Source organism: Fringilla coelebs (assembly GCF_963513975.1).
Source record: "Fringilla coelebs genome assembly, chromosome: Z".
NCBI classification, from domain to species: domain Eukaryota; kingdom Metazoa; phylum Chordata; class Aves; order Passeriformes; family Fringillidae; genus Fringilla; species Fringilla coelebs.
In genome coordinates, this window is record NC_140031.1 from 15,934,458 (window position 1) to 15,948,177 (window position 13,720).

Here is a 13,720-nt window from a genome sequence, read left to right on the forward strand (position 1 = left end):
CAGCCAACGTGGCAGTGTGACGCAGAAGCCGGGTACGTGAATCCAGAGTTGAGATCAGTTAAACACGTCAACAGTAAGTGTTTGCATTTATATACATTTATATGCATATACATTTATACATACATATATTAACAAATTCACCTTGGGTTACCTAAGAACGGATGCCAGGGAAGGAATAGGGGGCCTTCAGGTGATGCCAGACCTCAAGCCGCAGCATCTCCAGCCCCAGCACAGCGCCCGGGACGGAGCCGGGGAGGGGTCAGGGTCCTGGTGCCGAGTGGGTTTCAGGGGCACTGATCCTCCCTGGCCCTCTCTACACGCCCGAAACGCCGAAAGCGTTTCACGGTGAGGGATGCTGCTGCTGGGCGCTTTGCGTGCTTTAGCGGAGCTGTAGGTAGTTAATAAAGGGGCTGGAAAGAGATCCTGTTTACTGATTGTTCCTGATTGTTGTTTTCTTGATAACAGAGCAAGCCACTGAATGACTGTTTGAGCTCAGGCGCCACAAACATAAACTTAACAGCTCCCAGTGTGCCGGCCCTTCTGGAGGATCACTCCTCACCTCCCAGGGCTTGTGAAGTGCAGGAGGAGAAGGCAGTTCCCAAGGAAGCAGGCTCCGGGGTGGTGGGGGTGGTGGTGGGGAGCGGGGAAAACTCGCCTGTATACCCGATCTTTCCATATTGCCGGTATCTGCCCTCACTAGCTAGGAGCAAAGCGTATAAAATCAATAGGTGCTTTTCTCCAAGCCTTCTACCCGCGCGGGAGCACGGGGCAGGCTCTGGATCCTGCTCTGCTCAGCATTCCAGCCGAGAGATGCTGCTTTTATATCACGCTGCAGTGTCGTGCGAATTTCCTTAAATTTTCTTGCAGCGGCTAAGGGCACCAAACAAGTGCTCTCTATAGGCCAGGGAGGGAGGACGAAGGAGACAAGGACAGCCTTGCCGCGGCAGATCCGCGCCGCGCCGGGCCGGTTCTCCCGGGATCGGCAGCAGCTCCAGCGGGTGGCCCGGCCGCGCTCCGCCGCGGCTGCCGCTGCGCGAACCACCTGCAGCTCCCGCTCTTTTCTGGGGTGTGTGGCGCGGGGAAGAAAGGAGGGAAGGAAGGAGGAAGTTTGCAAACCAGGATTTTTTTTCTGGAGTGTCTCTTCTTCTTTGTTTTTATCTTCTGAAAGACAGAACAGGGGTAATGTGTGGGAAAGAGAGAAGACGGAAAATTTTCCAGAAATAAGTGACACGGACCAAAGCAGAACTCGACTTCTATCTCCGGGCAGACCTCGTGTGGCAATGGGAAGAGGAAAATAGGGTGTTACTGTGGCTTTTCTTTAGGAGGGCTGTTCAGGTCGGTAGATCTCCAAGGCTAATCCAAACAAGCCGTTTGACTTGTGAGGTCCGGTGTCTAGACATAGCTGGTGACTCGGCGGCTCCTTATCTGGTTTTGGAATCAGCCAAAAGAGACTTTTCTTAATGTCCACAGCAGCGCTAGGATCTGCCGGGGCCGGGGAGCCACCGCACCTCCCAGACAGGACAACAAATACACCCACCACCTGGAGGCTTTACAGCCCACTTTGTTGTTCCCGAGCCGCCGCTGCTGCGGCCCGGCCTCCCCCAGCCCCGGCCGCCGGGCAGGGATGACCGCAGGGCTGCCCAGCCAAACCCACGCCCAGCTGCTCACCACTGCAGTGCCCCCTCGCCCCCCGGGCACCGAAGGGCCACCGTGCAGCAGGAAGTGACGGAGCACACTCAAGCCCCGCTGGGGTCAGAACTGCTGCTTTCTCGACCCCCCATCGCAACACCCCTTCCACTCTGTGTGTGTGTGTTTGTCACTGCAAATTTTTTGGATTTTTTTTTTTTCCCCCAGCTGACGTTTTGCAGAGAATGGGTAAAATTTTCCAAACTCACTCTTGTACATGAACCTTAAGGAATGATCAAAGCAAATCAATTAAAAGAGAGGAAGTCAGTTTAGATAAAAGATCTTCTTTGGTACTGGAACACTGCCTTCTGTGTCAGTCCTTCATGCTGGATTTGTGAATATTGCAAGCTGTAAAGCTTATTTGAGGTGGTTAGAATCAATAAAAACATTTAACTCAAAAGTAAGCAGCATTTGAAAGTGAAGAGAAAGAAGCATCTTTTGCTTGGATGTCACTCATTCCATTTAGTCATTTGGCGTTTTTTTTGAGATTTCAAGCTTTCCTGGAGTGCTGAGTGGCTGGATAGAGGGTTTTCAGATTCCTGAACAGTGCATGAGCCCATCCACTACCCTTGCTGTTTTTCTGCTGAAATGAAAGCCGATGTGCTGCTTAATTCCTCTTCAAACTCTGTGCTGTTTCTCAGTGTGGTTGAGTTCAGGGCCATGATATCCCATTTTGGGAGCTGATTGCTGTAACTATGATGCACTGATATGCTATTTGCAGTGGATATTGTAATTGAGTCTGCTAATGTGGAATTACAAAATTTACCAGTGGGTAGGACTCTCTCTGTGCAGTTTAGGAGGCTTGTGAATAAGTGCTGTTTTCCAGATTTAGTAGTTGCAAATTTCCTCGTGTACAGAGCAAATTATATTCCAAGGCTTTTGGAATAATTTTCAATCAAGCACATTTAAGCCATTTCAAATTCCAGTAACTCAGGGAATTCAGGATCAAGAGAGCAACATTTCCTAGAAGAGGAATCTTAACCATTATCCTGGTACTCCTCTTTTTTTTTTCTCATGGGTAAAATTTTGTGTTTATTTTTAACTGTCACAAATACAAGGTGTTGTTTGAAAAGTGTTAAACTTAGCAGGTATATAGAGATAATACTGACGTGTCACAGTGCATGATAAAGTAAAATATGGTGGGAATTAACTTGAAAAGTTTATGAAGGTTTTAACTACAGCCCATAAATTAACCTTTTTTACAAAGATATGATGATATGTAGAAGATCTTACAATATATATGACACTTAAAAATAGTCTAAAATTTGGAGGCCAAATATTTTTCCCCCAACTTGTAGACACAATCTGAGGTCTCAGACACTGAATATCTTTCTGCAAGCAATCTGAAGTAATTAATATTAGAGCACTCTAGTGAATCAGAAATTGCAGGAGCAAACTTTCCAGTTTACACAGGGCCTTCTGTGAAGGTAGTGAAAGATTTGCTGCTAACTTCTAGTAAGGCAGGAATGCATAGCTTTGAAGCTTCAAGTCCAACTCTCATTGAAGCTAGTGACAAACCTCCTAGACATGTGGGTAAAAAATCAGTGTATTAAAATCTGCATAGAAATAGTATAGGGTCAGTGTTTAAAAAAATAATATAAAATCACTGTTGTGATTTTGTAGGAAAAAGTAATTTCCTGTCTACCAACCTGATTCCTCTTCCATATTTTAATTTAAATAATACAATTTTCTTTTATAAGACAAAAAATCCTATTAAGATATTGGCGCATCAGTAAAAGCATCTTGCTTGGTGTGGGAATCAAAAATAGGATAATAACTCTTCTGAATGTTGAGAATAGTATAAAATAAAACAGCCACTCCCTGTCTTGCTCATTCCTGCCTAAGGGAAATTTCATATGCGCAAGTCCTGGGGTAGAAGACTACATCCAAGTTACCTGTGTTATATTGTAAGGGAGAGGACTCTTGGCAAAACCTAATGGAATTATCCCCATACCAGGTCTGAAGGTCTAATTGGCGTGTATTTCACCTTTGTGATATGAAGTAAGGAAGGTTTTGCAGGATTGACCTTACTCGTATGACTCAAGCTCAGGCTCATTCTGAGCTCAGCAGCTGCCCAATTTGCTGTTGCAGAATGATCCCAAACTTCACACACAGCACAGTCGGTAGGATTTGAGGTGTTCTAAAGAGGCAGGGTTTCCTTTTGACAAAATGAGCACTTGAAAGGCTAGAGTATTTCAGTTACTCAAGTAACCTTGAGAAGAGGCTGGGCCTGCTCTCTCTGAAATCTCTGGATAGTTCTGATAATTGTCAGGATTATCAGGATTGAGCACTTTGTGATCAGAAAGCTCAAGCTCTTGCATTAGTTTAAATAGATGTGCTTTAGTCAAGCACTGAGTCCAGATCTTACTTGTTTACTAGGTAGTGTAAACTAGGAAAACAGCTTAACTCCCACTGTTCATACAGGAGCAGTGTTTTGAAATCTCTGTTCACTGTTTTTCTTCTAATGAATACATTTTCAAGGCATCTTTGCCTGTCATTCCAATAAGCACAGCTGTTTTATGCTCTGATGTTAATTTTTTTTTCTGAGTAAAGCCCCAATGGACTTTTAGAGAGTCAAGTGTCCTCAATCCAGTTGAGCCCATCTCATTTCAAAGTCAGCAATCCCTGCCAATTATATAGTAGCAAAAGAAAGAACATTTAGATTTTTGCAAGGACTGCTACATATCATATTTCTTCACGGTACCCATGCTACTATGAGGTTCTTCAAAGCAGGTCATTAAATTTGTCCTGGAAGTGAGATTTCAACATTCGGGATTCCTGTCCCTCAGTGAATTGGTTCTCCAAAACTGATTACATTAGGCAAAGGTACTTGCAGTTTTAATTTACCTTACCAGACCATTACCAAAAAACCAACCTCCCCCCTGCCCTCTTACCCCACCCCCCACCTCCCCCCCAAAAAAAAAAACCAGAAAAAGAAAAAAAAGCCAAAACCACCCAACCCACCAAACAAGAAAAACAAACCACAAGTACAGAAGACTCTGAAGGACAGATGTTACTTCTTACAACTATTAAATCAAAATTATTCTTCATCAGTTTGACACTTTTTTCCTGGTAAACATTTTGCCTACACAAAAGCATTTCTTTCTGAAATCATTGGGTCATTTAAGCAGGTATTTATTTGAGGACTCTTATGGCTCCTCCGCAGATATGTAGTGCCCAGTGCAATGGACTGTGCTCCTCACATGTCCTTACAGCAATTCTGTAACTTTTGTAGCGCATAAAAGTAAATAAAACAACACAGTCATGTTAATACAACTCTGCAATAATTACTGACTAATAAAGAGTGAAAGCCTTGTGTGTTATAAATGCTAAATTATTATAAAATAATTTTTTAAACACTGCACTTATTCCTGTTTCTATGGTAAAATTGTTGCCAACTTTCACAGGAGAATTTGGTCTCTTCATTCAGTAAGTGCTTCATAGAAGAAATGATAATTAAGAATGAAAGAGCATGACAAGTAGCAGCATTGCAATTATCACTGCAAATTTTATATTGCAAGGACTGAGTGTGGATGGAAAACCCCCTGAAAAATGAAAGTCTTGTTCTGCAAGACCAAACACTTGCCTGTCTATTATAGTCACTAAAGCAATATGTTCATTCACTAGAGCTTTATTTGCCTTCAATTATTATTGTAGAATAAGATAACTCTATATTCTATATTACCTTATATTTCAAGTTTTGATGTGCTTTTTAATATAGTGCTGGACAAAAGGCAGTAATTAAAGCAGCTGTTGATCAAGGAGAGAAAAAAACCGTAACTAGTTAATGATGAATTAAGTTTGGTGAGTTACCTGGTTCAGTTTTAATAATTTCTGTTATTGAGGTGGTGCTAATCTGTGTTGCCCTTTAGTCAATCTTTTTAATATTGCAAGATATTTGTAATTTGGCAATAAAAGTGAATAGAGCCAGAGCATGCATGAACTCCTGTGACTGTGGAGTCTAAAAGGAACAAATAATCAGTGATTCCAGTTAGGTCAGTGAAGCTGCCAGGTACAGTAGATTGGTAAATACAATTTTAAGAAAAACATGGAAGAGAAAAAGGTTTATATCTGCCTGTGCCATTCCACAGAGTCTGTGACACCCTGACAATGAGCTCTGATACTGGAGCCCTTATTTCATGGCACAGTCTTGATGTGGATGGGCTCGTGAAGGGTTTTGCTGGTCTCAAGAGCCAGCAGAACTTCTCTGGGAAAGGAATTTTCCCTCCTCTTCAGCATAGGCTGTGCTGATTTTGGTGGGGATAGTTAGGTACTCTCTTCCTTGAAGGGATGCTGAAAAAATGTTGTGGCAGGTAGTTCCCAAAGCATAGAGCTGATTTAAATCAGCTGTGCGGGAAGGAGCACGGACCACCATGAGAACTGATTCCTCGATGATGGAAAGAGATCAGGTGTCCCCAATAAACTTCATCATGCTTTTGTTACAGTGAACCAGAACAGTGGTAGGGAGGCCTGGGCTTGTGTTTCTGTCAGTGCTTTCTCCCTCTTCGTGAAAGCCCCTCCAGAGCGGCTGCTGGGAATCTGGGTGAGGGAGTTTGAAACTTGTCTGTTCTCAGGAGTGTGGCTGCCTGCTCATGCCTTAATGCATTGCTGCTCTTTTTCCCACTGGACTGCTTGGGTTGTGACCTGGAACTCTCCAGATGTGCAGAGCCCGGCTCTGGCCGGCTCCTCGCCCTGAGTTCCCACACTCCTTGGTCCTTCCTCTGGCACAGGGTGTTCCTACTCCAGCACTGCAGACTCATCTATGTGCAGGATATTGTGGCTTGCTTAGGCAGAGATCTGCCTGGCCCTTCTCCATCTCCTCAGTCAGCACGGGATCTGTGTTTGTGCTTCATGACAGGCCTGTGTCCATAAAGCTGGGACTCTGCCCATGGCACCCTCTTTGGAAAGGTTCTGCTGGTAAAGGGCTACTGGGAGCCATCCCTCTCAGAATTTACAGCCCTTTCTTAAGTAAGTGCACGTTATTATTTTTTTTTTTAATTTTAGGTTTGCAAGGTATTATTTTTAATTTCAGAAGGTGCCTGGAGCAGTAGCTCCCTCTGCTCTGAAAGAGATCAGTGGTTTCACCATTTATTTAGGATAACCTTATTAGGAAACCAGGCAAACCTTGTTTCAAACTCCCTCCATGCCTGATAAAGCCAGGCATCCCTCCACCATCCAAGGCAGTCCCGTGCACGTGTGAAGCTGTTGTGTGTCTGTTGGAGAGCTTCCATCCCACTCACTGAAGTTATTCAGCAGTGGAGGTGAGGATGGAGAGAGGAATCAAGAGCTTGAAGGTTGAAGCCTCTGTCCTGGAAAGCATCTTTGAGCCTAGTTTGTTCGACTCAATGATCTTGGAGGTGTTTTCCAAATGTAATGATTTTCTAATTCTATAATTTGGAGGATGACTCTTGCCTGAAGTATGTGGCTTGTCAGAAACAGACTAGGCATCCCTGCAGGGTGAGCTCTGGGTGTTTAAGAAATTCCAAATAGAAATCTGGGTCTTCTGTAGAGGTCATTCATCTCTGGGAAGGGTCATCAGCTAAAAAATGTTTTGAGGACCCCATTTTGGGCCTTAACTACTTAAACATCTCCACCCCTCTTTGAGTGGCTGCCACTCTGGAGGGTGTCTGCAGCGTCAGAAGGAGTCCAAAGTCCCCACAGGAGGAAAGATCTGGGCAGCTTCCATTTTTCAGCAGCATTACAGCGGTCTGTAGGGCTCCTGCAATGGAAAAGGGAGACTGTGAATCTCTGCCTTGTTTAACATGGTCATTGCTGTCAAGTCATTGCCTTGCCAAGTGTGTGGGTGAGACTGAGAAATGACTGCAAACTCTCTGGCCACAGCTTGGTCGGAATCGGGCTGAAGGAACTGCCACACCTTGGAGGACACTTCCAGCAGGTAGAACAGTGCTTGTACCTGCCCTGCTGACTAGGGACTCTGCTGGCTGCTGAACTGGAAGCATTACTGCTATTTTGACAGCAGTTAGGTGATCCCACCTCAGCAGACGAAAGGCAGGTTCTCCAAAACACTTCCCCTTCATTTACTTCTAAGACATTTGTTATCAATGGATGAAGATGCTCTTGTGATCCATGCCCTGGCACATGTCCTTGCAATGATCTGTTGCAGCGAATTTAGTCACTCTGTGCTACAACCCAGAGTGCCATATAGTCTGTTCACTAAGCATTATACCTTGCTGGGAGCATGAGACCAGTGTTCCCAGAGCTCTGCTTGCCAGTGCTTGGTTAGTGCTTGGTCTCCAAGGGAAGCTTGAAAGCATAATTTTGGCCTGTGTGCGTGAGAACATGGGCATCTACCTGCGCAACCTGTCCACACCTGAAACCTGCAGTAGCTGGTTACAAGCTGGAGCAGACACAATATGAAAATGGAAAAGAAATGCCTGCCAGCAAGTCCTTCTAAGTCTTTGCTTCTGAGTTCTCTGGTATTCTCTGGTATTGCATGTTGCCAGTGTAGCCAGAAGACACTGACCTGCAGTACATGACCAAGTCTTCTTGGGGAGTGAGGAAGAGGAGATTGTACAGGAAAAGGTAATTATTTGAGAGACATGGGTAAGGTTTTGTGCCCATCTTCGAGTTAGAGGTTAGAGTTAGAATATTTAATTTTCAAAAATACTCTCTTAGTGTCTGTAATAGCTGTTATTACAGCTTTTCTCTTCAATTTGTAACTGTTATGTTTCTTTCTTGAGTACTAGTAGATATGGTCTCCTCTTCCTGAGCTTCCCAGAAGTTCCTTGTCATATTTGTATCAGGAATACCACAGCTTACTGAGACATTTCCAAATTCTTGTATTTGTTGTGCAACTGTTCAGTGCAGTTTGTGAGCAATTGAACTGTTCCTATGCAAGAACTTGACCTTACACAGAGCTCTAAGTACTGTAACCTCTTCAAATTAAGTTTGGTAATCCTTGCTTTATTCAGTTCTACAGAGTCAGTCAAACACCAGCAGCTTTAGACAAGTAGACTTGTCTAAAAGTACATTGTAAGTATAATTTGGATAATAATTGCAATTTGTAATGCAACTGACTCCATGAATATTAGGAGAAATCTCTTGGCAATGGGAGGCTAAATCAGAGAGTGCAAAAGAATCTCACCAGGGTTTTTATGGAAACTGTTGTCCCAACTGTTTAAAATGATCAGCTACAATGTTATGGAAAGTAGTGGTAGGGTGATGTGGTCAATATAAATATTTAGCAGCATGTGGAAAGATATGCTTTATTTTCACTATTATTCACGAAAAATAAAACAGTGAAACTAAGGACAAGGGTGAGCAGAGCAGAAGGGCAACATCGTGATTTCTTTTCTCAGAATAATGAGGTTTTAATGTTTAGGAGTTTATTCTGATCATATTTTTTGTCAGCATACAATAGATATTCTACAGAATAGTTCAGTGCCATCTAAACCAGACTTTAAATGCGAGTGAGGAAGCCATAGCAGTTTTCCTTCTCCTCACATTTTGCCTTGATTAGGTGCACTGCTGGGTCCAGATTCACAACACAGCACAAGCTCAGGGAGGTGTGACAGAGACCTGCAAGGGCAGCTTCTTTCTTTTGTACCACACCCACAGCACAAAGAAGCTGGGGCATAGTTTGAAGAGCTGATCCAGGATGTTTAAAAATACTGCATATCTAATGACTAAGCTAACCCTCCTCAAACGCATTTTGAAAGAATCTATCCTATGCTTAATCACTAAAACGGTCTTTCTGCTTGCCCCTAGCAAGATTCATGATTATAAAGAAATGTTAGGGATTTTCCCACAGAAAGGCTGTCTGTCTGAGGTTTGGAGACTCTACTTGGTAGAGCATTATACAGCAGAAGATCAGTGTGTAAGGCTTTGTATACTTTTCTAAGGATCAAGTGAAACCCACCCAAGCTGCAAGGCTGTTGTGGACTTAAGTGTGCTTTTCCTGCTTTTTGATATTAAATAAATCTCTAACTGCTTCTTCTTTCAGCTAGCTTGTGTGTCCCATTTAAAGACAATGTTTGCTTTGTAAAAAATACTTACAGTGCTTCTATCATATGCCAGTGCTATCACACTGTTAATTCTTTGTCATGATATGCTAGACTGCACGTTTACTCAAATGTGCAGACGAACATTATGTATTTTAAATATAACTACAAAATCGAATATATTCTAGTTTTCTTATGTCTCGGGATACAGAGACAGATGGTGACTTACTACTTTCACTTTCATACTGCTTAATTTCACTGGTATGAATACAGTTCGATGGGTATAAGCCAGAATTTGACCCTGAAGTATCCCATAGCTATTTGATGCAGTCATTTTTGTAAGAATGTATAATGTAAAACACATATCTATGGATACTTTAATTTCATCAAGTAAGACAGAATGCTCTTTTCCTCAAAAGCAGCATTTGTCTGCCTCTGTCTGCAGCAGGCAGAAATCATAAGCCTCATACGGCGGCAGCAGCAGCAGCAAAAGAAGAAGAATACATCTTCTGGTGAGTGCCGGAACAGGTAGGGAGACAGTAAGAAAGTCACTGAAAGAGAGCAGCCTCACACTGACATGGCCAGTTACTGTTACACCTCCTGCATCCTCAGCAAACTGCTGCCATCTGCGTGGGCACTGAAGCCTGACATAAGCAATTGCTCTTAACAAGAGCAACAGAGGACTGGCTGGCCACCATTGGTTGATGAGTTATAAACATGATCTTACACAATACCTCACTGGAAATAGGACCTACTGGATGTTTCTGAGGAAGAGAAAACTGAGCACAAGCCTGTGCTGCACCAAATCTCTTGCAAAACTGAAAATAGCATTTATTTTTTTGTTCTGTGCCTATGTTTCTGTATCCTGAATTTTTAGTAAAGAAACACACTTTACTTAATAGACCTTCAAATTAAAACTACAATACTGTGTGTAAAATAAATACTAAATTATGAAAGGTCCATAGTAAAAACCCAACACACTTTTAGAGGGAAACTAAATTTACCTCAATTCAGACAATAGATCCTAAAATATTACTATAGAAGAAAGTGAAAGCTCTTCCACCATAAAATAATTGGCCCAAATAATCCTAGAATCATGGAATGCTTTAGCTTGGAAGCAGCCTTAGACATCATCTGGTTTTAACCCTCCTGCCAGGGACAGGGGCACTTCCCACTCAATGTCCCATCCAGTCTGACCTTCAATATTGTGAGGGATGAGGCATCCACAATTTTTCTGGGCAACATCATCCTGTGCCTCGCCAACCTTGCAGTAAAGAATTTCTCCCAAATATCTAACCTAAGGTTTTCTTCTTTCACTTCAAAGCCTTTGTCTTTGCTCTATCACTACAGTTCCTGACAAAGAGCCCCTCTCCAACTTCCCTGTGGGCCCTCTTCTGGTACTGGCAGGTTTCTATGAGGTCTCCACACAAGCTTCCCTTCTGAAGGCTGAACAACCTCAAATTTCTCAGTCTGTCTTCATAGGGGAGATGTGTTATTGCTCTTATCAAGGACATTTGCCCTCCTCTTGGCCCTTTGCTTGAACTTGCCCAGCAGTTCCATGTCTTATGCTGGGGACCCCAGGGCTGCACACAGTGCTCCTGGTGGGGTTTCACAGAAGAATGGAGGGGCAGAATCCCCTCCCTCGACCTGCTGTCCACGCTCCTTTGGATGCAGCCCAGGATTCCCTCGGCTCTCTGTGCTGGGAGCACTCACTGCTGGCTCGTGGTGAGTTTTCCATCAGCCATCACCCCCAAGTCCTTCCCCAAGGGGCTGCTCTCCATCCCTTCTCTGCCCAGCCTGTGGCTGTGGCTGGGATTGCCCCAGGGCAGCTGCAGGACCTTGCACTTGGCCTTGCTGAGCTCCTGAGGTTTGCATGGTCCCACCTCTCCAGCCTGCCCAGGTCCCTGTGGATGCCATCCCTTCCCTCCCCTGTGCCCCACCCAGCTCAGTGTCACCAGCAAACTTGCTGAGGCTGCCCTGGATCCCACTGTCCACGTCCCTGACAAAGGTGTGGAACAGGATGGGCCCCAGGACCGACCCCTGAGGGACACCACTCGTCACTGGTCTCCATGTGGACAAGGAGCTGCTGACCACAACTCTGAGTGTGGCCATCCAGGCAGCTCTTTGTTCATCAGGTGGGTGATCCATCAATCCATGTCTCTCCAATAGAAAGGCAATGATGGCATGTGGGACTGTGTTGAATGGTTTGCACTGATCCAAGTAGATGGTGCGAGCTGCTCTGACTCCGTCCACCAAAGCTGCAGCACCCCATCATAGAAGATCACCAAGTCTGTCAGACATGGTTTGTCCTTAGTAAAACCATGTTGGCTGTTCCCAATCACCTTTTTTTCTATATGCTAGAACACATAGAAAAAAAGACGATTTGGAACAGCCAACATGTTCCCTATATGTTCTAGCATAGTTTCCAGGACAATTTGCTTCATGATCTTTCTTGACACAGATGTGAGACTAACTGGTCTGTAGTATCCTGGGTCATCCACTTTCCCCTTTTTAAGAATGGGGGTTATATTTCCCTTTATCAAGTCATTGGAAACTTCACCTGACTGTCACATTTTTTTGGAAAAGGCAATGTCTTGGTAATGTCAAGACCTGTGGATGAATCTCATTGGATTTGGGCACGTTCAATCTCCTTAGGTGGTCTTGAACCTGGTCATCTCCTACACTGCCTAAGGGTCTTCTACTGCCGGCATTTGTTTTTCTCAGGTTGAGTAATGTGGCTGAAGCACTTGCCATTGAATACTGAGGCACAGAAGGAATTGAGAACCTCAGCTTTTTGCTTATGCAGAATAGCCCTGTCTCTTGCTTCCCTCCAGCAAGGGCCCACATTGTCCCTAGTCCTTCTTTTGTTTGCAAGATACTAAGAAGTTCTTCCTGTGGTCATACCTGGCCAGACTCAATTCTGTCTGGACCTTAGCTTTCTTACCTTATTCCTAGCTTCCCATACAATTTCCCTTTGTTCGTCCCAGGCCACCTATTGTGTTTCCACCTTCTGGAAGTTCCATTTTTTCCCCTCTGAGTTTGCTCAACAGCTCCTTATCCATCCATGGGGGCCTCCTGGCATTTTTGCCTGATTTCCTCCTTGTCAGGATGAATTGTTCTTGAACTTGGAGAGGGTCCTGAAAGATTAGAGAGCATTCTTGGGTCCCTTGGCTCTCCAGGGCTCTGTCCCCTGGAACTCTCCTGATTAGGTCCAAAAAGAGACCAAAGTCTGCTTGCTGAAGTTCAGGGTTGTTATCTTGCTGTGTGATGGCTTCACTGCCGTGGGGATTTGGAACTCTATCATGTGGTGGTCATTGCAGCCTAGGCTCTGTTGGGGCATCACTTTCCCCACCAGCTCCTTCCTGCTGCTGAGCACAAGATCAAGAATCACACCTCTCCTTGTTGGCTCCTCTATCACATCTGTGGTGAAGTTGTCAGCAGCACACTCCAGGAACCTCCTAGATTGCTTGTGCCCTTCTATGTTGTTCCTTCAAGAGATGCTGGGGTGCTTGAAGACCCCCATGAGAACCAGGGGTTTGGGAGTGTGAGACTGCTCCTATCTCTGCCTATACAGGACTATGTCCACACCATCCTGCTGATTGGAGAATTGTACCAGGACCCCCACTACGACATCCTCTGTCCCCATACTCCCTTTAATCTTGACCTACTGCAGGCAGAGTTCCATACTCTCCCAGCCAGTCATTGACGTAGAGGGTTATGTGCCCTCCTCCTACCCCTAGCCTATCTTTCCTGAAAAGCCTTCCATGCCAGTACTGTAGGAAGTTATAGGAGCCATCCCACCACGTCTCTGTGATGCCAGTGGTATCCTATCCACACAGGCATGTGCAACTCTCTAATTCTTCTTGTTCCTTTTAGTATGAGTGTTTGTGTAGAGGCATCTGAACAACCTTATAATGCTAACTCACTGTATGAATCAGCTGAGATATCTTTGAACTACTCCTGACGTCCATTAGAGATGATGGCATCTGACTGGTAGGATTGGGATGGATAGGTGTCCCCCCCCCAGCAAATCTAGTTTACAGCCCCCTTCATCAGCCTGGAAATTCCCTAAC